The 27,078-nt window shown below is 46.0% G+C and overlaps 1 pseudogene; it reads left to right on the forward strand.

The window, feature by feature from the left end:
* Positions 1 to 19,707: 19,707 nt before the first annotated feature.
* Positions 19,708 to 26,361, forward strand: LOC136381406 (Wilms tumor protein 1-interacting protein-like; annotated as a pseudogene).
* Positions 26,362 to 27,078: the final 717 nt, after the last annotated feature.

Below are 27,078 nucleotides of genomic sequence, written 5' to 3' on the forward strand. Positions count from 1 at the left end.
TTATCTGTGAAGACTATTGTTTAACATTGAAGAAGAAATAAAGAGCTTTCTAGACCAAAAAAAGAAAAACATTCAGTGAATTGATTAAAATGCAATCAGAATTGTAAGAACTGTTAAGGAGCATACTATAAAAAAAAGAAAGAAAATTGAGAAAAATAGGAATGTAGATTTAAAGAATAAAAGGGCAATAAATATGTACACATCAATTATAACCTTAAATATAAATGGATTAAATGCTCTAATCAAAGGACATAGGGAGGCTGCATGGATTAGAAAATAGAACCCATACTTATGCTGTCTAAAGGAGACTCACCTCAGAACAAAACACACATTGATTAAAAGTGAAGAAATGGAAAAAAGTATTTTATGCAAATGGAAATGAAAAGAAAGCTGGGATTGCAATACTTATATATGACAAAATAGACTTTAAAACAAAGGTTAGTGTAAGGGATAAAGAAGGTCACTACATAATGATGAGAGTAATCCAAGAGGAGGATATATCCATTGTAAATTCTCAGCAAACAAAAGTCCTGGACCGGATGGCTTCACAGGCAAATTTTACCAAACATTCAAAGAAGAATTAACACCTGTCCTTGTCAAGCAATTTCAAAAAATTCTAGAGAAGGAAAAAACTTCCAATCTCTTTTTATGAGGTAAGTATGATCCTCATTCCAAAACCAGGTAAAGATACCAGAAAAAAAAACAAAACTATAGGCCAATATCCCTGATGAACAGATATGCTAAAATTCTCAACAGAATATTAGCAAACTGGATCCCACAATACCTTAAAAAACTAATACATCATGATCAAGTGGGATTTATTCCAGGGAGGCAAGGCTGGTATAATATATAATATATAATATTTTCTAAAATCAATAAATGTGATTCATCACATAAACCAAAGGAAGGATAAAAATTACATAATTATATCAATAGATGCAGGAAAGTATTTGATAAAGTATTTGTATTAGGTGATATTTATGCACCTAATACAAGAGCATCTAAATCAGTGGTTCTCAACCTTTCTAATGCCATGACCCCGTAATACAGTTCCTCATGTTGCGGTGACTCCAAACCAAAAAATAATTTTGGTGGCTACTTCATAACTGTAATTTTGCTACAGTTATGATTCGGAATATAAATCCCTGATATGCATTATGTATTTTCTGCTGGGTCGTGACCCACAGGTTGAGAACCGCTGATCCAAATATATAAAACAACTTTTGACAGACATACAGGGAAAGATAAACAGCAATACTATAATAGGAGATTTTAATACCTCACTAACATCAATGGACAGATCTTCCAGACAGAAAACTAACAAAGATACAGTGGCCTTAAATGACACACTCAATCAAATGGATTTAATTTATATCTTCAGAACTTTTCACCCCAAAGCAGCAGAATATACATTCTTTTCAAGTGCTCATGGTACATTCTCCAGGATAGTCCACAAGTTAGGACACAGAATGAGTCTCAATAAATTTAAGAAGATTGAAATCATATCAAGTATCTTCTCTGAACACAATGACATGAAACTAGAAATCAAATACAATAGAAAAACTGAAAAACATTCTAACACTTGGAGGCTAAATACCATGTTATTAAATAACAAATGGGTTAACTATGACATCAAGGAAGAAATCAGAAATTTTCTTGAAACAAATGAAAATGAACATATAACAACTCAAAATTTATGGGACACAGCAAAAGAGTTTGAGAGGGAAGTTCATAACATTACAGGCCGACCTTAAAGTAGCAAGAAAAAGCTCAAATAAACAACTTAATGCTGCACCTAAAAAAACTAGATAAAGAACAACAAATAAAGCCCAGAGGAAGTAGAATGAAGAAACTAATAAAGATCAGAATGGAAATAAATACATAGAGGCTAAAAAAACATTAGAGAAGATCAATGAAACTAAGAGCTGGTTCTTTGAAAAAGTACACAAGATTGATAAATCTTTAATCAGATTCATCCAGAAAAAAAGAGAGAACTCAAATAAAATTAGAAATGAAATTGGAGCTGTAACATGTGACACCACAGAAATACAAAGGATTGTAAGAAAATACTATGAAGAACAAAACACCAAAAAGTTGGACAACCTAGGTGAAATGGATAAATTCCTAGAAACATAAGTTCTTCCAAAACTCAATCTTGAAGAATCAGCAAATCTAAACAGACCTATTACAACAAATGAAATTGAAATAGTTATCAAAAAATTCTCCGCAAACAAAAGTCCTGGACCGGATGGCTTCACAGGGAAATTTTACCAAACATTCAAAGAAGAATTAACACCTGTCTTTCTCAAGCAATTTCAAAAAAAATCAAGGGAAGGAAAAACTTCCAAGCTCTCTTTATGAGGTAAGTATGATCGTCATTCCAAAACCAGGTAAAGATACCAGAAAAAAAAACAAAAACAAAACTATAGGCCAATATCCCTGATGAACAGATATGCTAAAATTCTCAACAGAATATTAGCAAACTGGATCCAACAATACCTTAAAAAAATAATACATCATGTTCAAGTGCGATTTATTCCAGGGAGGGAAGACTGGTATATATTAGCAAATCAATAAATGTGATTCATCACATAAACCAAAGGAAGGATAAAAATTACATAATTATATCAATAGATGCAGGAAAGTATTTGATAAAACCCAGCACCCATTTATGATCAAAACTCTCAGCAAAATGAGAATATAGGAAAATCACTTACCATAATAAAGGCCATCTATGACAAATAGCCAACATAATAATCAATGCACAAAAATTAAAACCAATTCTGTTAAGATCAGAAACAAGGCAGAGGTGCCCACTTTCACCACTTTTATTCAACACAGTTCTGGAAGTCCAAGTGGAAGCATATATTGTGTTCATGGATAGGAAGAATAAACATCATTATAATGCTTATATTACCCAAAGCAATTTAGAAGTTCAGTGCAATTCCTATTAAAATTCCAATAGCATACCTCAAAAATACAGATTAAATATTCCAAAAATTTATATGAAACTAAAAAAGAACACAAATAGCCTCAGCAATCCTGAGAATAAAGAATGAAGTGGAAATATCACACTTTCTGATATCAAGTTATACTACAAGGCCATTGTACTCAAAACAGCTTGGTACTGGCATAAGAACAGACATACAGATCAATGGAAAAGAACAGAGAACCCAGAAATACACCCATGCCTTTATGGTCAATTGATATTTAACAAAGGTGGTAAAAGCATACAATAGAGTAGAGACACTCTCTTTCATACATGGTGTTGGAAAAATTGGACATGTACATGCAAAAAAAATGAAACTAGATCACTAACTTACACCATTCATAAAAATAAACTCAAAATGGATAAAAAGACTTCAATGTAAATAACGAAACCATAAATATCTTGGAAAAAAACATAGGCAGTAAACTCTCCGATATTACTTGCAGCAATATTTTTGCTGATTTATATCCACAAGCAAGTGAAATAAAGAACAAGATGAACAAATGGGATTATATCAAACTAAAAATCTTTTGCACAGCAAAGAACTCCATGAACAAAATAAAAAGACAACCCACACAATGGGAGAACATATTCACCAATTCACTTGATAAGGGGTTAATAACCAAAATTTATAAAGAACTTCTAAAACTCAATACCAGGAAGACAGTCCAATCAAAAAATGGGCAAAAGAAATGAACAGACACTTCTCCAAAGAGGACATTCAGATGGCCAATAGGCATATGAAAAAATGCTCAACATCACTAATCATTAGAGAAATGCACATTAAAACCACAATGAGATATCACCTCACACCAGTCAGTATGGCACTCATCAACAAAACAACACAGAATAAGTGCTGGCGAGGATGTGGAGAAAAGGGAACCCTCCTGCACTGCTGGTGGGAATGCAGACTGGTGCAGCCACTATGGAAAACAGTATGGAGATTCCTCAAGAAATTAAAAATCGAACTGCCTTTTGACCCAGCTATACCACTTTTAGGAATATACCCCAAGAATACAATAGCACTGTTTGAAAAGAAGAAATGCACCCCCATGCTTATGGCAGCATTGTTCACAATAGATCTGAAAACAGCCCAAGTGTCCATCAGTAGACAGTTGGATTAAAAAGCTTTGATACATGTATACTATGGAATACTACTCAGCCATAAGAAATGATAACATTGGATCATTTACAACAACATGGATGGACCTTAATAACATTATACTGATCGAAATAAGTAAATAAGAAAAAAACAAGAACTATATGATTCCATACATATGTGGGACATAAAAATGAGACTCAGAGACATGGACAAGAGTGTGGAGGTTACAGGGAGGGGGGGTAGGAGAGGAAGGGGGTGGGGGAGGGGAGGTACAAAGAAAACCAGTTAGAAGGTGATGGAAGACAATTGGACTTTGGTAATGGGAATGCAGCATAATCAAATGTCAAAATAACCTAGAGATGTTTTATCTGAACTTATGTACCCTGATTTATCAATGTCACCCCATTAAAATTAATTTTAAAAAATACCTACTGTGATTCTCTTTACTAAGTTTTGAACTTTGTAATAACAAAGTAGTATACAATTTAGAGTATGATAATATATTTATTTTAAATAAAAAGAAATTCATGGGTCTACTGTAACACTTTTCTTAGAACAAAATGGTTGAACTAAAAAAAAGAAATATAAAAAGAAGCTAAGTAATACATGGAGATTATACATTGCTTTATAATTTATTTGTAATATGCTTTTACTTGCTTTGTCAATAAAATTTATTTTTATATATATATATATATTTTTTTTTTTTTTTTTTCTTTTTCATTTTTCTGAAGCTGGAAACAGGGAGTGACAGTCAGACAGACTCCCGCATGCGCCCGACCGGGATCCACCCGGCACGCCCACCAGGGGCGGTGCTCTGCCCCCCAGGGGGCGATGCTCTGCCCATCCTGGGCGTCGCCATATTGCGACCAGAGCCACTCTAGCGCCTGAGGCAGAGGCCACAGAGCCATGCCCAGCGCCCGGGCCATCTTTGCTCCAATGGAGCCTTGGCTGCGGGAGGGGAAGAGAGAGACAGAGAGGAAAGCGCGGCGGAGGGGTGGAGAAGCAAATGGGCGCTTCTCCTATGTGCCCTGGTCGGGAATCGAACCCGGGTCCTCCGCACGCTAGGCCGACGCTCTACCGCTGAGCCAACCGGCCAGGGCTTATTTTTATATTTTATGGATAAGAAAATTCAGGCTTTGCCAGGTTCATCCCCTACTCAAAGTCCAATCACCAATAAGAGTTGGACTCAGAGGTGAACTTCACTCTTATGAAGCCATGTCAGAACTACTTGGATCCCAGCACCTTCCCTCTCAGCCAAAAATACACTGTTACTTCACCATCGGAGTGCAGTGTACAATTCCACAGAGGAACGTCATGCTTTCCATATTGTTTGAGTGGAAGTGCTTTGGAAGCAGTAACATTTTAAGGTGTTCTTAGCAAGAGACACCTGTATAAATTAAAGATTTAAGAATTTACTAGGGCCCTGGCCGGTTGGCTCAGCGGTAGAGCATCGGCCTAGCGTGCGGAGGACCCGGGTTCGATTCCCGGCCAGGGCACACAGGAGAAGCGCCCATTTGCTTCTCCACCCCTCCGCCACGCTTTCCTCTCTGTCTCTCTCTTCCCCTCCCGAAGCCAAGGCTCCATTGAAGCAAAAATGGCCTGGGCGCTGGGGATGGCTCCTTGGCCTCTGCCTCAGGCGCTAGAGTGGCTCTGGTCGCAACATGGCGACGCCCAGGATGGGCAGAGCATCGCCCCCTGGTGGGCAGAGCGTCCCCCCATGGTGGGCGTGCCGGGTGGATCCCGGTCGGGCGCATGCGGGAGTCTGTCTGACTGTCTCTCCCTGTTTCCAGCTTCAGAATAAATGAAAAAAAAAAAAAAAAAAAAAGAATTTACTAGGGAAAGTGAAGAAAGGTATCTTTATGTCACAATTTAACACAAGCTAGTTCTATGACGTTATATATGCATGAAATAAATACTATAGCAAACATGTCCTTGCTAATATCATATATGGCTATATTAGAGTTATAATTTGATTAGCACGATTAGACAATCAGACATATGGCAAGGATCATATGAAATAAACTTTGCACAATTTGCAAAATGTGTGCATATAATTTACTAAAATCTGTTAGCACAGCACAATAGTGTTACATAGAATTTTGAGTTTTAAAATGAATCTGAAAATTCTAAAATTATTTGTGAGGAAGGTCTAATTTTAGAAACTTTTGTTGCTGTGGAAATAGAACTTGAAAGGTAGGGGACACTTCAAACATAGGGTGTCACCCAGGAAAAATCTTCAAAGGTAGTATGAGTGGAATGATAATACCAGAACCTTAAAATAGAACAAATTTTTATAGAAAAAAATTAAGTTCTTGATTAATATTCATCTGAATCACATTACATCTACCACTCATAGAAATATATAAAGCTATTATAAAAAAAATTAATGAGATCTGGGAAAAGACAAGGAAAGTAAAGAAGGTAATAAAAGTCATGTTCACAATGCAATTCTTGGGGGATAAAATTGAGTCAACACCCCAGAGCTATGAGATTGTGGTTTTGTCTAGCACGGAGGACCCAACAGGCATGTGGATGGAGGGACTGAGTGTAGTCAGAGACCCTGATCCATCCCTTGTCTATGCTCAGAAACGAGCCAGGAATTCCTAAATCACAGGGGAGTGCTCCTTGCAGTTGCCAAGCTATGTTCAGAAAACTTTGTTGTCTGCATGCTAATAAAATATTATTCAGAGTTCTTCCTACAAAAACCATCTATCAAATAAGAAGGTGAGATGGAATGACCTCCAAGATCTCTTGTAGCTTTAACAAGATAACTTTATGGTAAGTAAAAAAGGTCTAATTGTATTTTTAATAAATAAAATAAATAGTTAGGAATTTTTATTAAAAATCCATGAGTCAGGGACTCTTTTATTCAGAGGGTAGGAGAATGGATAGCTCAGTTTATACAACCATATTTCTCTTATGTTTGGAGTGCAATTTCTGTGTGTACATAATGAATGCAATCCTCTCAATTGATACTTCTTTTTAATTCCTTTTTCCCCCTCCATTTGGCAGTTGCTTTTTTTTTTTTTTTTTTACACATCAGTTTAGCAATTTGTTTGGTTATTTTCTTCCACGTAATGACTATGTTTAAAATAGTCTTTGGCTAGATGCCTAGAGGCTCTTAGGCAGGGGTCCCCACACTTTTTACACAGGGGGCCAGTTCACTGTCCCTCAGACCATTGGAGGGTCAGACTATAAAAAAAAACTATGAACAAATCCCTATGCACATTGCACATATCTTATTTTAAAGTAAAAATACAAAACGAGAACAAATACAATATTTAAAATAAGGAACAAGTAAATTTAAATCAACAAACTGACCAGTATTTCAATGGGAACTATGGGCCTGCTGTTGGCTAATGAGATGGTTAAAGTGCTCCTCTCACTGAACACCAATGAAAGAGGTCCCCTTCCGGAAGTGCGGCGGGGGCGGAATAAATGGCCTCAAGGGGCCGCATGCGGACCGCGGGCCATAGTTTGGGGACCTCTGCTCTTAGATGTTGGGTGTCATATAAACAAAACTAATTACTCAGTTCAGTGCCAGTATCAGAGCAGTGGCAATGAGAACTTAGTAGAGAAAAAAAAGTAAAAATTTTAATATGTTTTTATAAAATAAATAATAGGCGTTATTCTATATTTTTATACATTTATAGTAGGGGAGTGGGTGGTTGCAAGGGTGTAAAGAAGAATAAATCAAATATAAGGTGATGAAAAAGGAGTTGACTGGGTGATGGACACACAACATAATCCACAGTTCAAATGCTATAGAAATGTGTACCTGAAACCTCTGTACTCTTAGGAATCCTTGTCACCCTGTTATATTTAATTTTTTTAATAAAAATTTAAAAATATATATGTTTAGTGTTTATTTTTTTCAAATGTTCTCAGACACATCATTTCATCTGGTTATCAAAACAAACCTCATGTGCTGGACACTAGAGATATCGTCAACCACATTTTAGAAAGAGGACCAGCCTCAGAGCCCTTGTGCTGCCACAAATGTTTTCGTTGTAATCATTGGCTCGACAGATACTTACTGAAAACCTACTAATTGCCAGATGTCGCAGAAGGAGTTGTAACGCGACCAACCATCCCACCTTGTCCAGAGCTGAGGAATTTCCTGGGAGGCAGACTTTCAGTGCTAAAACAGGACTGTGTTGGGGAAATTGTGATGTTTTGTCATCTTAACAGCACATCATGGGGGTTCAAGTCATGAAAGAAGCTACGTGCCAGATGGAGAACTCTCTGGCTTACACTATTCTGTCCTCGCTCAGGACCCTTTCTCTGGACCCCACTCCCAGCTCTCTACCAAAAGTTCTCTTCAGTGTTGCCAATAATCCCCTAAGTATCAAAAAGAACCTCCTGCTCCCCAACTGCTCAAAGCTATTCAACATTCAACTACCTGATATTCCCTTCGACTTCATGTTTTTCCCTTTGCCTTCCTCTTTTTCTTAGTAATGACCTCCATTTTCCAATCTGAACTTCCACCATTAACCACTTACACCCCAGTTTATATCCACAGCAGCAATATGACACACATGGATGCATCTGGTGAAAAAAAACCCATTCCACTGTCTGTCCCACTAAGTATTCAAATGAACTAAATTTCCAAACAAAATGATTTTGTTTCCTCCACAGCCAATTCCTCCTCTCAACTCTGTTGTTTGGCCTCACCTCTTGGTCCCCAGGTCTAAGTCGCAGTCATCATTGTTCTTTTCACGGCCTCTACTGTGTCACCAGTTTTCAGCAAGCAGTTCTTTAGAAAGTTTTTCCCATGTCCCTTTTTTTTGCTTTTCCTGCTGTTACCACTATAGCTAAGTTCCTCTTTCTCTCTCTTGGATTGCTGGTTCAGTCTCCTGGTAAAGCATACCCCTCCCCCCTCTCCCATTCATTTCTTTCTTTATTCTAATTGAGTCTCACTGGTCCCAGATGACAGTGCATTCTGGTCCTTAGTCCTGCTGTGCTTTCTATGCACTACACTCACTAGTCAAAATAAAGTACTTGCCACACAGTCCTTTCCTCTCTTACTATGTTTTTGCATATGTTACTCTTTACATATGAAATATTTTTGATAGATGCATGAATTTACCAGGAATTACAACTGCCCTTTTGCTGTTCCGCTTGGCTGCCTGACCGCACCCTTAATTATTGGACAATTGCCCCTGGGACAGAGGGGTTCCAGGAAGCTGGTCTATTACCCAAGAAAGAGAATTCAGAAAGCAAACCATACCAGCACACCCTTGCTCGAGGCTATCCCCAACCCTATAAAATTTAGCCTCCGTCTGTTTTTGGGGCCCTTCTTCCCGGAGAAGTGCCCCAGCAGATCTTTCTCCTCTAATAAAGCCTGCACATCTGTTGTTCAGTGCCGTCTTATTTTCATAATTTTTACTTGTCAAAATCTTACTCATCTTTCAAGCCAATCTTTAAGTTTCATAGATTTTGTTTTTTGTGGTTCCAAAACGATGTCAGCATTGCCTCCTTTGAACTCATTTCACTTGTATCCTGAACAGCTCACCTCACCTGCTTTATATTATAATTATTTATATCCTTTTCTTACTCTTCCAACTACTATGTACAGCTTGAGACCCACTTGGTGTCTTGTTCATTCCAGAATCCCGCAGACATTAATTTTCTATAAAAGATTGAATTACTCTAACTTCTCTCCCAGTTCCAGCTTTAAAAATGCATTTTGTCCATAAGACATTTTGGATATTTGAAATATAGTGTGATTTCAACAAATATATAATTAATACATAGATATCATTATTTTTTGTTCTTTTTGCATTTTTCTGAAGCTGAAAACGGGGAGGCAGTCAGAGGGACTCCCGCATGTGCCCAACCGGGATCCACCAGCATGGCCACCAGGGGGCGATGCTCTGCCCCTCTGGGGCATCGCTCTGCTGCATCCAGAGCCATTCCAGCGCCTGAGGCACAGGCCACAGAGCCATCCTCAGCGCCTGGGCCATCTTTGCTCCAATGGAGCCTTGGCTGCAGGAAGGCACGAGAGAGACAGAGAGGAAGGAGAGGGGGAGGGGTGGAGAAGCTGATGGGCGCTTCTCCTGTGTGTCCTGGCTGGGAATCAAACCCGGGACTCCTGCACACCAGGCCGATGCTCTAACACTGAGCCAACAGGTCAGGACCGACATCATTATTTTTAAAAAAAATGAAACACCCCAGGATTGTCCAACATCAATGTAACATTTCTGAGTACAGAGGCATTCATTCCCACTACCAGCACAACCTGAGTGCGCATGTCTGTACACACATGTTGTCGGCCCAGCCAGCTCCTTATCAGCTCCTCTGCAGAAAGGGCCGCAGAGACCGAGACCCATGTCAGGATGGCCAATCACTTGTGTTCAGAAAATAGATTTTAATTGAGTAATTTTTCAGATGGCTGAAACTGAATTGGTATAGCACCGCAGAAAGAATGCTTGTTGGGGGCCTGAATTGTTTCTATCCATTTAGTGAGGGCCACAATGTAAGTATGCAATCCATGAAATTTGAATATTATAAATGTTTGGCTTTTTAGGATAGTCCAAAAAGAAACCCCTCAAGTTGGGCCTTAAAGAGTTTCACTTAATTAACTTGGACTCAACTAAAATATTGGAACTAAAAGATTCATCATACCACAGTATTTGCAGGGTCTTTCCAGAGACAATTTCAAAAATAGCAAAGTTGAAGAAAGCTAGTCATTGTTCATGTTTTCGAAATATTCTCCTAAAGGCTTTGGGTTTGCATCTGGAGGGAGAAATAAGAGACTGCTGAGAAGAAAATCATACTATATCTCGCTTTATTAGTCACTGTACCCTCCCCTTTTATGCAGTTGGCCATAAAGTTCCTTGGGCCATGCATGAACAATTCAGGGACTGCTACTTCACACAATGCTGTCAGCCAGCCCACTCAGCATCGCAACTTATACTGCCCACTCCGCATGACAACTCAGCCTGCCCACTCAGCCTGTCCACTCTACCTGGCCACTCAGCCTGACCACTTCACATGGCCCCACAACCCAATCATTCAGACTGCCCGCTCCACTTGACCACTCATCCAGCCCACTCAGCATGGCCACTCAGCCTGGCCACTTCGCATGGCACCTCATCCTGCCCAATCCGCGTGGCCCCTCAGACTGGTCACTCAGCCTGGCCATTCTGCCTGGCAACCTGCCTGGCCCCTCGGTCAACTCATACAGCCTGAACCTTAGCCTGCCCACTCTGCATGGCCCGTCAGCATGATCACTCTGACTGGCCACTCGCATAAACACTTAGCCTGACCCCTCAGTCTAGTCCCTCAGCCGGGTCACTCCACATGGCCACTCAGCCTGCCCTCTTTGCATGGCCATTCCACATGGTCATTCCTTATGACCACTAAGCCAGGACCCTCAGCCAGGCCACTCAGCCTGCCCACTCCACATGGCCACTCGGTCTGGTCACTCATCCAGCCCACTCAGCCTGCCCACTCTGCATGACCACTCATCATGCCCACTCTGCCTGGCAGGTCAGCATGATTACTCTGACTGGCCACCCCACATCAACATTTAGCCTGACCCCTCAGTCTAGTCCCTCAGCCAGCCCACTCAGCATGGCCACTCAGCCTGCCCACTCCACATGGCCATTCAACCTGGCTACTCTGTATGGCCATTCAGCCTGCCCATTCTTCATGGCCATTCAGCCTGGTCACTTAGCCTGGCAAATCCTCCAGGCCACTCAGGAGGGCCCCTTGGCCTGGCCACTCCACATGGTCATTCAGTTTGTCCACTCCACATGGCCCCTCAGCCTGACAACATAGCCTGGCCACTCAGCCTGGCCCTTCCGCATAGCCCTTCAGCCTGGCCCCTTTGTCTGGACCCACAGTCTGGTCACTCAGCCTGCGCAATCAGCCTGCTCCTTAGCTTGCCCACTCAGCCTGCCCACATAGCCTGGCCACTCAGCCTGCCCATGGCCTCTCAGCCTGGCCACTAAGCCTGCACTCAGCTGACTAGTTTGAGGTCTCTGGGTCTGCAGGCGGGATTCCCAGCAGGACTCAGACTCCCAGGCCATGTGTTGTGCCCACCATAATTAAGTCAAAGTAGATTTCTTAGTAAGAGATCCTTTGAGAATCACACTCAAGTTTGTACAAATAATTTAAAGACTTAGCCACACTCATTGTATCCCTTTACTCATAGCATCCTGCAAACTTTCTCAAATTGTTAAAAGAATAAGAAAATAGATGACTAAGACAAAATTTCTATTGTTTTCGTATGTTTAATAACAGAGGATAATTTCATTGGCCTTTGATATTCATTCACTAATGAGAAATGTGTGCACTCAGTTACCACATAATCATGTGGGAGTTACAGACATAGGAGCAGGTGTTCCCTCATCATTCTTCCAGTCACTTCTAAAGGTTTAAGGGATAGTCTCCCATAGGTGTCTTTCACGGAACTTTCTGGGCGAGTTCTTATGTAGGAAGAGCACTTCCTTGGCTGGTCAGATCACTCATAACTTCATTGCCTTCATTTTCCTTCTCCGGATCTGCCTCCACTTTTATAGTCCTCCACATATTTCCAAGAGCAGCAGAAAATGAGTAAATCTCTGGTGGGTTTTTCGGATCATGTACTTCTTCCCTAGTTTGTTGGATAATATACCTTAGGACAGTGGTAGTCAGCCTGGTCCCTACCGCCACTAGTGGGCATTCCAGCTTTCATGGTGGGCAGTAGTGGAGTAACCAAAGTATAAATTAAAATATAGATTTAACTATAGTAAGTTGTTTCATAAAGATTTATTCTGCCAAACTTAGCAAAAATTTGATATAAAGTACTTGGTAATTAATTATTATTATATGCTTTCACTTGCTGTAACTCTGCTTTCTAAATTTTATAAAGTAAAGTTACTTCCCTACTTTATAAATCAGCATTACTGTGGAACCGGTGGGCGGTTAGAAAATTTTACTACTAAGAGTGATACAAAAGTGGGTGGTAGGTATAAAAATGTTGACTACCCCTGCCTTAGGAGGTGGATAGTTCAAACTTTAAAATGGGAAATTAGAACCAGATAAAAGATATACTTAGACAAAATAGAGCAGCAAGTCATCATAAGGCATTTCTGTCATGTTCGTATGTGTTGATAGCATGATGCTCTAGAGCTCTTAAAGCCACATTACAAGTTGTACCTGACCCGGGTCTACCCAGCATGCCCACTAGGGGGCGATGCTCTGCCCATCTGGGGCATTGCTCTGTTGCAACTGGAGCCATTCTAGCCCCTGAGGTGGAGGCCATGGAGCCATCCTCAGCATCTGGGCAAACTTTGCTCTAATGGAGCTTTGGATGAGAAGAGAGAGAGAGAGAGAAAGGAGAGGTAGAAGGGTGGAGAAGCAGATTGGTGCTTCTCCTGTGTGCCCTGGCTGGGAATCAAACCTGGAACTTCCACACGCCGGGCCGACGCTCTACCACTGAGCCAACTGGCCAGGGCCTAGAAGTTCTTATTTTCTTGATGTCCATCTCCTCACTAGCTGGTGTGCTCTCCAGGTCAGTGTTTGTCTGGATCTCCAGAGTGCCTGGTGCATGGTTGGTACCATAACCTGAATCATACCTGCCCTGGCCTTTAGAATCTAGACTTAAGATGCCCCGCCCCCATTTATTTGCAAGTCCAAGTACAGCCTGAGTTGCCCAATAAAGAATCCAAGGATCGGACATAAAGACCCAAGAACCGGGGTTTACTTGAGTGCTATGCACAGTGCACCAAGTGTGTGTGTGTCCAGGCAGTATACACAGGGCCCTTGTGCAAGGCCAGCCATTCAGTGCTCATGCCAGGAAGCAAGACCCTTGAGTGCTGGATCCACTGTGTGTGTGTGTGTGTGTGTGTGTGTGTGTGTGTGTGTGTGAGAGAGAGAGAGAGAGAGAGAGAGAGAGAGACTGACAGAGAGAGAGAGAGAGAGAGAGAGAGAAGGAGAGAGAGAAGGATGTTGGGTTCGGATGGTGGACTCTTAGAGAGTTCTGAGGTAGGTCTTGGGCCTGGAGTGCCTCATGGTCCTAGGAGAGGATCGGATGTTGCCCCCCCCCTCCTGGTCAAGAGAAACAGAAAAGAGTTTGCTTAACTGCAGGTAAACCTGAGTCCCTTGATCAGGAGAGGGCTAGGATGGATGGGCAGTTGGGGTGGTGATTTATGGGACCTGGGTGGGGCTGGGCACGGGAATTCACAGCAGCAAAGGTCTGGGCTGTCGTGGTGGTTGGGCTGAGCACAGTGGTGCTCGCCACCATCTCTTCCCACTGTCACCCCGTTTCTGAGGTTGTTTTCCAGCTCTGCCCTTCTGGTTAGCAGCTGCTCCCTATGCACGAGGGCTGTGGGAAAGGAGTGGGCTCAGCCTGTAGTGGGTTCTGGGAGGGCCTCAGCACGCGTCTGGGAGTACGCTCACAGATGACTTTCCACCCAGCACAGCTCTGGAGGACTTGGCCCTGTGTGGTGTGTGGGCATTGAGTCTGTGTAGGCCCCGAGTGTGTGTGATGGGCACCTGCCTGGAAGAGGCCTGAGTGAGTACACATGCTCTGGGGATGGGTGACTGCTCAGAACAGGCCTGGGTGAGGGGCTCAGAGATGGGAGAGGCCATATCACCTGGGGTGGAGATGGAGAAGCAGTTCCTGAGCCATCCTGGGAGGAAGTCTGTGGCACTGTCTCCTGGGGTAGCAGGAGCAGTCTGAGGCAGCAGGCACTCATGAGGTTCCTGGTTCCTGGAGACAGAGAGCCCAGGATGTGTCTGGAGTCTTGGTGAACCCAAGGGAAATAGCTGGGCAGAAGGGGGCCTTCCCCCTTCTGCTTTTCTTCTCTGGCCCTGCTGGACTGCCCTTCCTAAGCCTGGGGTGTGTGTGTGTGTCAAGTGGACCCTTTCCTGTCCTACAAGGAGAGTTACCTTGGAGCACAGAGAGGACCTGAGAGGCTCCCAAGGACACCAGGTCTCTGTGGGCCTCCTTGGCCTGGAGGATTATGGTCCTGAAACATTTGGCTCACCTGCTGTCTATGCCCAACTGCTCCCTTTCACTCCCGTCTTCTCACACCAATGCACACTCTCCTCCAGGCCTGCTGTGCCCATGGAGCTGCCCACATCACATATACCTGCTCTTCCCGCTGGTTCCCGGACTGTCCTATAACCTCTGCCTTACCTTCCTGATGTTACATGCCACACACCTGTCATAGGCGCCTGCACGACACAGTTGACTCTAACCTCTTTGTGACAGTGCCTGGGCCATCAGTGCCCTGTCCACTGTCAGCCTTGTGGAGACAGCCTGGGGTTTGAGGTCAGGGAGATGCATTTCACCAGGCTTGATGTTTAGTCACCCTTCATCAATCCCTAATTAGTTTGGAAATTCATCTTTTACCTGAGCCAGTGGTGCTGATGAGAATTCCCAGCCTCTTCTGTGGGTCCTGTGCCTGGGCTGTGGCCTAGTGTTGCCACATTCCTGAGCTGTGTCCTCCCATGCCTTGTCTGTGTTCCTCCTTTGAGGACAAGGTCTGCCTCTTGTGTTACTATTTCAGTTATCACCTTTATCTTTTTTTTCTTTCTTTTTTTGTGTGACAGAGACAGAGCGGGACAGATAGTGACAGGCAGAAAGAGAGAGAGGAGAAGCATCAATTCTTCGTTGCAGCACCTTAGTTGTTCATTGATTGCTTTCTCATATGTGCCTTGACCAGGAGGCTACAGCAGAGCGAGTGACCCCTTGCTCAAACCAGTGACTCTGGGCTCAAGCCAGCAACCAAGGGGCCATGTCTATGATCCCATACTCAAGCTGGTGACCCTGCACTCAAGCTGATGAGCACGTGCTCAAGTAGGTGACCCCAGGGTTTCGAACCTGGGTCCTCTGTGTCCCAGTCCGATTCTCTATCCACTATGCCACTGCCTGGTCAGGCTGACATGTTTATCTTGTTTTCTTAACTATTTAGTTGACTCATAAAAGGTGGAGGATTTACATTACTCAAAACCTCTGTCGCACAGGGAAGAAACTAAATTTGAGCCAGCTAAATTAAAATTTTCTACTCAATTCTAAACCCGTTATGCATTTTCATAACACCTAAGTAGAGTTCAGATGATGAAATTAATGCACAAATGAATGCAAACAGGCTAACATATTCTCATAAAACTAAAGTCTCCTATCTAGTGTAAAACCCTCTATCAGATAAAAAACATTTTCTCTTCCTCTCCCCCTTCTCCTTCTCTCTCTCTCTCTCTCTCTCTCTCTCTCTCTCTATCTCTCTCCCTCCCTCCCTAGATTTTTTATTACCTGACCAGGCAGTGATGCAGATACAGTGTCGGCTTAGGACTCTGAGGACTTGGATTTGAAACTGTGAGGTTGTTAGCTTGAGCCCAAAGCTCTCTGGCTTGAAGCCCAAGGTCACTGGCTTGAGCAAAGGATAACTCGCTCTGCAGTAACCTCCTCGTCAAGGCACATATGAGAAAAGCAATCAATGAGCAACTAAGATGCCACAACTATGAGTTGACGCTTCTCAGCTCTTTCCCTTCCTGTCTGTTCCTGTCAGTCCCCTTTAATTGTGCACGCATGTGTCAGAAGACAAAAATTTTTTAATTTTTTAAAATTTTTGACAGAGACAGAGAGTCTGAGAGAGGATCCCATGCTCAGGCCAGCAACCCCTGCTCAAACCGATGACCTCAAGGTTTTGAACCTGGGTCCTTAGCATCCTCGGCTGACACTCAATCCACTGTGCCACAGCTTGGTCAGGCAGAATTGCTTCTGTGTCTGATTTGGGTTGTTGTTGTTATTTCCTATTATTAGAGTGAGTTTTAGCTGAATCTGAGCTCCAATATATTGTTTAAATCTTGGAAGCTTTAAGTAGGGCAGGTAGGGATGGAACAGTTATTTAAGGACCCCCTTTGAGGGCAGAGATCTCCCTCTGAGCTCCTTTTTAGAAGGTTGAAGAGCTTGAGCTCTGGTGGTGCAGTGGGTAAAATGTCTACCTGGAGCACTCAGGTCACCGGTTTAAATCCCTGGGCTTGCCTGGACAGGGCACATATGGGAGTTGATGCTTCCTGCTCCTCCCACTTCTCTCTCTCTCTCTCCTCTCTCTAAAAATGAATAAATAAAATCTAAAACATAAAAGAAGGCTGGAGATACTAGCACTATGGATTATATAAATAATGTGATAAACACTTTTTGCTGACATTGTTATCTGCATTTTGCGTTGTTTCCCTGGAATAGATTCTTGGAGCGCTACTGCTTATAGGAGCTTTCATTTAAAAAAAAAAATTTAATTTATTGATTTTAGAGAGAGTAAGGTAGAGAGAGAGAGAGAGAGAGAGAGAGAGAGAGAGGAACATGGAACTGTTCCTATGTGTGCCTTGACCAGAGATAGAACTGGCAACCTCTATGCTTTGGGATGATGCTCTACCCAACCGAGCTATCTGGCCTGGGCAGAGTTCTCATTTGGGAGGATGTCATTAACACTGAAGTTGGTCTTCCCGACAGGATGTGCCAACTTATACCACTACCAATAAAATATATGCAAGTTTCACCACACTCGACCGAATTTCCATTAAAAAAATGTTTTTTTAAAAATTTATTGCCTGACTGGCGGTGGCACAGTGAATAGAGAGTCAGCCAGGAACGCTGAGGTTCCTAGTTTGAAACCCCAAGGTTGTCAGCTTGAGCAAGGGGTCGTCAGCTTGGGTGTGGGGTCGCTGGCTGAGTTTGAGCAGCCTCCCTTAAGCATGAGAAGCAATGAACAACTAAAGTGAAGCAACTATGAATGGATGCTTCTCATCTCTCTCCTCCCACTCTCTAAAAAAAATTTTTTTAATTGCTTCATTTTAGAGAGAGAAGAACAGGGAGAGAGAGGAACATTGATCTGTTCCTGTATGTACCCTGACCAGGGACTGAACGGGCCAGCTGTGCACTTTGGGATGAAGCTCTAACCAACAAAGCTATCCAGCCAGGGCAAATTTTCCATTTTTAAAGGGGAGATGATGTAAAATATCTCATTGTTGATAACTTATTTTGTTTCTCAGATAATTTTTAAAAAATATTTTAATAATTTTAGAGAGAGTAGCTGGGTCAGGGAGGAGTGCAAAGTATCAGCTTATAGTAGATATTTCTCTTACGTGCCTTGACTGGGCATGCCAAGTATTTCAAACCGGCGACCTCAGCTTACAAGGTCCATGCTTTATCCCCTGTGCCACCATAGGTGAGGCTCAGGTCACTTTTCAATTGCCAGCTCTGTGGATAATAGCTCCCCAGACACTTGTCCTCACCTGTGCCTGCCCCACTACCCTGAGCATGGGGACTGGGGGTGGTGTTGATGCTGCAAGCTCTGAGAGGTGCTGGGGAGCAGCTGCGGGGTGGGACACTCTCAACTGCCTGCTGAGGACAATGGGCCACGACGGGCTCCTCAGCAATGTGGGGGCCCACGTCCTGGTCAGTGTGCACCAGGACAATTCCGGGTTCAGGCTCCCGCTTCCAGAGTCACTGTGGGTTCCCTGCTGGAATTCTCTGCTGCAGGAGGGGCTGGAAAAGAGACTCATCCACTGGAGGTCCTGACAGATAATGGTTTGCATTCCTTATCAGGTGTGTGAAATTAATGACAAGGACTGTGTGGCTTGTGTTTTTGGGGACAAAACACTAGACACCTCTCTTCCTCCCTTCACTGCGTGTGGCCCCAAAGCCCCACCTCATCCCTTACAGCAGGTGATGGAAAAATAGGGCATCCTAATATCTCCTGGTGACTGAAAGTGGTGGCCATAGCCGAGGCCCAGCGTTCCACTGGCTCAACCTGACATAGGCTTGGGCCTGGCTTGGCCTTGGAGTCTTGAGTACAGCAACCAAAAGCAAGAAGCAGTCCCCAATTAACCCCAGCTTCTTGCACTAGGCGCCTTCGCCAACAGACAGATGGGTGTTCGGAAAGCAGTGAGGAACCACATGGTCCAGGGCTGAGCTGGGTTCTTGGAGTCACGCGAGATTCTGGGGCCGCTTATGCGCCAGATGTAGAGGATTTTCCAGGGTCCTGGATCTGGCACAGCGATTCAGCCAAAGGCCAGGGTCGCTGAAAGTGTGGCGGCTCTGGGAAGTAGGACGAGGGAGTTTGTGGGAAACGTTTATAAGTTTCCATTTTTCCGGCGAGACGGCGGGAGCCGCCTCCAGCTCAGCTCGCGCGGATCCGTGACCCTTCCACAGACCCGACAGTCCAGGCGCAAGACGGCGGCCACAGCTCGCCTCCCTACCGCCCAGGGCCAGTCCCGAAAAACAGCCGCGGCGTTCCGGCGGTGCCTCCGCGCCCCTCCATGCTCCTCCACGCTCCGGGCGCCGCCACCTCCACTCCCCACACACCGGGGGCCGCAGTGCCGTCTCCTTCCTCGCATTCCCGCCCCCACAAAGGAGTTCCCCGCAGTCGCGGGGCCGCGGGAGGAGGGGGCGTGGCCTGGAGTCTCCGAGCGCACATTTCTGCGCCGCGAGCGCCACGGGTCCCGGACCGATCGTGGCCCGCGGAGCGACCCCGCCCGGGCGTCGGCCCGGCCCCGCCACGCCCCGCGCCCAGGATTCCCGGGGCGGGCTCGGAGTTCTGGCGGACGATGCGGCGGCGCGGCCGGAGTGGCGGCGGGAAGCTGAAGCGGAGGTGAGGCGCGACGGCCGGCGGGCCGGGCCATGCAGCGCTCCCGGGCAGCCGAGGACGAGGCGGCTCTGCTCCTGGCAGGGCTGGCCCTGCGGGACCTGCAGCCTGGCTGCGACTCTCCGGGCCGGGGTCGGCGGGGGCCGAGGCTCGGGCTGGGAGACGAGGCGGTGCCGGCGCTGGGCCGCCGAGGGAAGGGCCGCGCCAGCGGCCCCGAGGCCGGGACGGACGGACTGAGCCGAGGGAAGAGCGGCGCCGGTGGCCCCCGAGATGAGCGCGCAGCCAGCGGGCAGCCCGCGGGCCAGCCTGCCGGGCTCCGACAGCGGCGGCGTTGGCGGCATCTGCAGCGCCCGTTCCAGCGGCATCAGCCTGGGCTACGACCAGCGCCACGGCAGTCCGCGCTCAGGCCACTCGGACCCGCGTCCCGGTCCCAGCCCGCCGTCGGTGGGCAGCGCCCGCTCCAGCGTGTCCCGTCTCGGCTCCCGCGGCTCGGCCGGCACTTACCCCGACCTGCTCCTGCCCGGCGCCGGCCCCGCGCCGACTCGCTCCCCCGAGTCTGCCGGGTCGGCCCCCTTCCCTCTGCCTTCGCTCCAGCTGCCCCTGGGCCGAGGGGGCGGCCCGAGCGCGGCGGAGCGGCGGCTGGAGGCGTTGACCCGAGAGCTGGAGCGGGCGCTAAAAGCGCGCACGGCCCGGGATTATTTCGGTGAGCGGTCGGGACGGCCCCGGGGTTGCGTCCAGCTCGGTCGAGCACAGCTTGGGTGACTGGGGCTGGGCGTTGTTAGGGGCCGGGATGAGAAGGGGAGCCGGTCGCGTGTTTCGCCGGAAATGTGTGAGTGTGGACCGCCGGCCTTGCCTGTAGGTTTCCCAGCCCGAGAAGGGGCTCTGGGAAAGTGAGTTGAAGCCCTTATCCCAACTGGGAGAAAAAGCCATGTAAATAAGTACAAAAAGCCATTTCTGGCTAATTTCTTCTTAACTCCTGGCACTTACTTCTGTTCATCCTACTGGATACTTTGTGAGCAGGGTCGGATAAATTGTGTAGGGACCCATCCTCCCGGTGTTTGCCCTCCCGGCAGCAGTGTCGTTTGTAGACAGTAAGCAGGACGGTGGAGTGGCCGGGTTGCCACCGGACCCCTCTTACCTGAGTGTTTGGTGATGGTAGCCCTTGGAGGTAGAGTGTGTGAGGGAGGGAGAGTCCACCCTGTAGCAGAGGGGACCAAGCCAGTCTCTGGGCTGTCCTCTCTCTAAGCTTTGCTTTGTATGTGGCATGTTTCCAGAGGGAATCCTGCTGGACAGCATTTGCAAACCTCATCAGTTTCTGAGTCCTCATTTCCCATTCGGACCCTGGGCCTCACGGAACCCTGTTAGTCCTTTGGACAACAATAGGACTCTTAGGCTTGAGGTTCTGAGAAGATGCCTGGGACTTCCTTCCCTCCCTTACTGCTGGGCTGGACAGTCCAGGCACCGGACTCTAATGGGGGTAGGGGGGCGGCTGGTGTTCATCCTGCCAGGGATGGAGGCTGTCCTGGGTTCCCTGCATTCATTTCAGCTAGCAGCTCAGGACCGCCCTGAACTGGATCTGGAGGGAGGAGGAAGCTGTATGTGACAGGTCAGATGGGGGCATTGCAGGCAAAGGGAAGAACGTGGGCAAAGCAGGCCAGGAGCAGGTGGCTTGTTGCACTCCATTCCCTTGGGCTGCAGACCAGGAGGGGGTTCAGGTGGTCCAGGGAGTATGTGGGCCTGCCTTTGGGAGGGTAAGCACATCTGGGAGCTTCAGGGTGAGAATTTGTGGTGTGGCTGCTGTGACATGGCCTGGGAGTGTCCTGGGAGCAAGGCAGGGAGTTAGGAAGCTGTTTCCTCTCTGGACTGTCTTCTGAGGAGAATGACTTTCCATTGCTCTGTGGACAGACCATTCATTCTCCTGTCCCTACGCTTTGCAGAAGCCGTTGGAGTGTGTTCTGGGGACCTCCGCAGGTACTCATGAGTCTGTGTGGCATGGAGGCGGCTATACCCAGGCAGCTAATGGGAGAAGTGAAGGGGTCCCAGGCACAAGACCATAAGAGCAGTGGGTCTTCCTTTCTAAAGGGAGCTGCCCCTCAGGTCTGGCCCATTGAAGCCACGTGGGAGGGGAGGGTGAGGGATGATATATCTTTTTTTTCCCCAAGAGAAGCCAGATTTAGGTAACATTTTTCTGATTTTAAAAATACGTGTAACTGAATAGTATAAAATTTTGCACAAGGACATCTGCAGATAGCCTGAGCTCAGGGATCTGTGATGAACCTGTTTCTCAGGGTGTTTCTTCCTCTCTGGCCCCTTCCTTCCTGGCTCTGGCACCAGCTGACCTTCCGGTCCCTCTGTCTCTCCTCACCGAGTTTGGAGTCCCTTGTCTTTAGCCAGCCAACAGCCTCAGGCTTCCGGAACCTCTTTAAGTTTGGTGACCTCTCTGCCTTGTCCTCAGCCACCCACTCCCAGAGCCACACCCTGTTTTTCTGCGCTGCTGCCATCTTCAGTTCTGACTGTGGCCTGCATCTCATTAGTACCTCTGTCTCCTCCAATCGCTGTCTGTCCTGCAGAGCCCAGCTCTGTGCCTGTGCTGCAGCTCCCTTTTTCGCTGCGTGCCAGGGGCAGAGCGATGGTCTTCTGGTCTTCTCGGCACCATCCGTCGCCCTAAGCCTTGGTCAGTTCCCTCTAATTCCCTCAGGAACCTTCCTCTCTCCTCTGACCCTGCCTTTCCTCCTTTGCTGAGAAAATTGAGGTCAGCAGCTGTCTTCCCCAGTGGCTTCCTGTTCCCTTCCCCACAGCTCTCAAGTCCACGTCATCTGAGGACAAATACCCTTCCATCTCCAACCCCATCTTCACCTTTCCTCTTCCCACTGGTGCGTTTCCTTTGGTTACAAATATGGACAAGAGTCTTCCCTGCCCTGTGGTGGCGCAGTGGATAAAGCGTCGACCTGGAACCCTGAGGTTACAGGTTTGAAACCCCGGGCTTGCCTGGTCAAGGCACATATGATATGGGGGGAGTTGATGTTTCCTTCTCTTCCTCCCCTTCTCTCTCTCTCTCTCTCTCTCTCTCTCTCTCTCTTGCTCTTTCTCTCCTCTCTAAGAAAGGTTTTTCTTATTAAAAACAAAAATCTTCAAAGCTGCATGGCCACGAGGTCTGGTTGCCCCTTTCATCTCATCTTTTCAGCCGGGTGTCCGGTTAGCATCGTCTTTGCTCATCCACTCTGATCTCCTCTTACTGGGCTGACCCAGTTCTTGCACATGACCTTGGTGACTCTCCTGGGTGTTTGCCAGGCCTTGTGGGTCTGGACCTCACTGCTACTTTCCATAGGTGGAGTTGACTCTGCTTAAACTTTCTGCTCCCTGAATTGTTTTCAAAGATTTATTTATTTATTTATTGTTTTTAGAGAAAGAGAAAGGGAGAGAGAGAGAAAGAAACATTAATATGTTGTTCCACATGTCTATGCATTTATTGTTTAATTCTTGGATGTGCCCTAACTGAGGATTGAACCCACAGTCTTGGCTATCAGGACGACACTCTGATCAACTGCGTTACTGGCTTGGGTTGCTCCCTGAATTTCTGAGGTACCTCCTGCTTCTGGTTCTTCTTCAGTATATTTTTGTTAAAGTGATGCAGGCACATATTTAGGGAAACATCAAAGAGAACTAAAAACCTCATGATGCAAGGTCATAGCCCATCATTCTTCCTGTGTCCCGCAGGCAGCTGACCTCTATTTTCTTTACCACATAGGCCGATAACTTAGACAAGTGAAAGAAAAGATTGGGTATTCAAAGTAGATGGACAAGAGCGAAGGTTTGAGAGTGGGTCATTTTCACTTTAGAAAGAAAAGTCTTATAGAAATGTTCACTTGCAACCTATGTACTCTTATTTTTCAATTTCTCCCCATTAAATATAATTTTCTAAAATCTTTTTAAGAAAGTGAAAAAAAGAAAGAAAAGTCTGGCTCCAATATTTGGGATGTGTGATTGGAAGCCAGGCTGTGACATCATGAGGATGTTGAAGTGACCATTGGGATGAGTATTGATGATGGTGAATCAGGTAGTGGGAGTGAGGGAAGGAAATTCATTCAAGATTAGGGCACAGGGGCCGAGATCAGAGTTGCAGGTGGGAGAGAGCCGACCTGGATGTTCCCTGAAACCTGGCCTCCCCAAAGTGCCATATCTTGAGCAGTAACTCGGAGGAAGAGCAGTTTTATGGAGGACCCTGGACCTCTGTTCTGTACATGGAGTGGCCTGGAGGCCATCTGGGAGGTGGAGCAGTGAGTGCGGAGAGGGGTCCTGGCTGGGGCAGAGCCCTCTGCGGGGTGTTGAGAGGGTCTGGGACTGCCCAGGGAGACCTGCAGATATGGTATGTTTGCCGTCTGTAGTTTCAAACCATTTAAGTGAATAATTTCAGTATGGAAATATTTTACATACAAATCTGGATATTTCACTTTTCTTGAAAAATTCGGACCTTTAGCAATGCTGGGCCTGCGTGTCCATCCAGTAGCCATTAGCAAAGCCGAGGCATGGCTGTGACTTCTGGTGGCCATGGCTCTCCTCCATTCACCTAGGTCCTCAGCAGCCACCTCTACATTCCTGCCTGGGTTTGCTAGCAAATGAAGCAGTCCTCCTACCCCTGGGAGAACAGGCATGGGTGACCCAAGACAGTAGGAGAATACCCACTAGAGCTGGGAAGGGAGAGGAACCAGAAAGCCAGGTGCAGGTCATATCCTGGAAACCAAAGAGGAGAGGGCCCCATCCAGCAGTATCTGAAGAGGAAGTCATGAGTTTGCACAGTGAGGAGATGACAGTGTAGAACTAAGAAGCTTTCTTCCTTGACTGAGGGCAGGAAGAAAATGGGTGGCCGATGGTAAGAGAGAGTCTTTTTAAAGCTGGAAGAGGCTTGACCATGGTTAAATGTCAAGGAGAGAGATCTGGTAGAACGCAGGAGGGAATGGGTGAGGGCAGCCTGTCCTAGAGCAGCCAGAAGATTTTGGATTCAGAGGGCAGGTGGAACATTATTCAAGCCCTCTGGGGCCAGGGGCACTCTGGGTAACTTTGGGAAGGGGACTTCTGCTGTGTGGGCTGGCCACCTGTGGGCTGGGTCTGCAGGAGGGCTGGTCAGGGAGTCTCCTAGGGGTAGTGTCAGGCTTTGCCCTGGCATTGCTGGCGGCCTCTCTAGTACCGCCCCTCCTCTGCCTACTAGGCTCCCCAGCCTGTGCTGCAAAGGGTGGTCTCCGATTCCACCCAGTCATTCCTAGTGCCTGCTTAGCAGCTTCCCTTTTTTCTTTTTCTTTCTTTCTTTTCCTTTCTTTTTTTAACAGAGTCAGAGAGAGAAGCAGAGAGAGGGACCAATAGGGACAGACAGACAGGACAGGAGAGATGAGAAGCATCAATCATCTGTTTTTTATTTCAACACCTTAGTTCACTGATTGCTTTCTCATATGTGCCTTGACCGCGGGGTTACAGAAGAGCGAGTGACCCCTTGGTCATGCCAGCAACCTTTGGGCTCAAGCCAGCAACCATGGGGTCATGTCTATAATCCCACGCTCAATGTGGCTACTCTGCACTCACGTTGGTGAGCCTGTGTTCAAGCTGGATGAGCCCGCACTAAGCCCGCAACCTCGGGGTTTGGAACTTGGGTCCTCTGTGTCCCAGTCTTACACTCAGTCCATTGCGCCACCACCTGGTCAGGCTGTTTTCCCTTTTTTCTTTAAAATGTTTTAAAAATACTTTTCTGTTTTTTAGAGAGAGAGAGAGAAGCATGAACTTGTTCCACTTAATTGTGTACTCACTGGCTGCTTCTTGTGCATGCACTAAGTAGGGATCGAACCTATGACCTTAATCCACCAGGATGAATACTGATCCACTGAGTCACCTGGCTGGGACCCCTCCCATGTTTTTCAAACCTCTGCTCAGATCTCACCTGATCCCCGGAACCTGCTCTGACTGCCCTACTTAAAAATCACACAGACATAGTTTTAAACAGCCTTATTTTCCTCCATAGCACTTTCTTCCTCCTTAGATATTTATGTGTTGTGGTCTCTGTCCTTGCACTGGAATACAGGCTCCTTGAGGGTGGGGACTTGATTGGTGCATGGCAGAATGTCCACCACCTAAATGTGCAGGGGATGTGGCAGGTCATTGCCATCAGAGTCCTGACTGAACAAGAATAAGTGAGCCTTACGGTTCATATGTGGACAGTATGACCGGGGAGGGTCAGTGACTGCTCTGCTTGTGTCTGTGTGGTCTTCATTGTTATGTCTCATAGACAGAAGGAAGGATTTTTCTGTAGTCCGAAGAGCAGGCCGTGGGTGACTTTCTAGGTATAAACCATCATAATGATTTTGAGGCGAGGATGACTCTGTACCAGGTGCTCTGCTGAACAGCAACAGCAACTAACCCTAAGTAGTGGGTCCCCGTATCGTCCCCAGGTTAGGCATTAGTGAGTGCGTGATGGAGGCCTAGAGAAGTTCACTTGCCCAAGGTCAGGCTGGTGGGGAGCATTAGGGCTGGGATTTGGATGCACCAGCTGCATATTTATGGTACTAACTGCTCTGTCCTGCCTCTTCTCCCACAGGCATTTGCATCAAGTGTGGGCTTGGTATCTACGGAGCAAGGCAAGCGTGCCAGGCCATGGGGAGCCTGTATTTACCGATTGCTTCACCTGTGACTCCTGTGGTAGGTAACCTCTTTCTGGCCCCTCTTGCACCATGGACCACCGAGGAAAGAGAGAAAGAGAGAGAGAAACATCGATTTGTTGTTCCACTTATTTATGCATTCATTGGTTGATTCTTGTATGTACCCTGACTGGGGATTGAACCTGCAACCTTGTTGTATCGGGACAACGCTCTAACCAACATAGCTACCTGGCCAGGGCCTTTAATATTTTATTTTATAAAAGTATGATACAGGCACAGTGTTAAGTCAAATCATTTTGAGAAGCTGTTTTTGCAACAGCAGAAAAACACTTACCTTTCCATTATTGTAGGAGTTCCTCACGCATCTTGGATAAAAGTTTTTGGTTGGTTATGTGTGATGTCAATTCTTTACCTAACATAATTGCATTACTTTCTAAATGAAGTCTTCTGATGAGAAGAAATTCTTTATAAAGTCTAATGAATCTTTTTTATAAGTGTTGCTTTTGACGTCCTCTCCATGAAATCTTTGTAGTCTCATGCTTTAGACATCTGGTTTTATTCTGTAAGCATATTAGACATGCCTATACTATATTATGCATCTAATATTTTCACTATCTGATATCTTCTAGACTCCTACTTCTACTGTTTAATTTTTTTAATTTTTTTTATTCATTTTAGAGAGGAGAGAGAGAGAGAGAGAGAGAGAGAGAGAGAGAGAGAGAAAGGGGGGGGAGGAGCAGGAAGCATCAACTCCCATATGTGCCT

This window comes from Saccopteryx leptura, chromosome 9 (genome assembly GCF_036850995.1).
Source record: "Saccopteryx leptura isolate mSacLep1 chromosome 9, mSacLep1_pri_phased_curated, whole genome shotgun sequence".
Classification (NCBI taxonomy): Eukaryota; Metazoa; Chordata; class Mammalia; order Chiroptera; family Emballonuridae; genus Saccopteryx; species Saccopteryx leptura.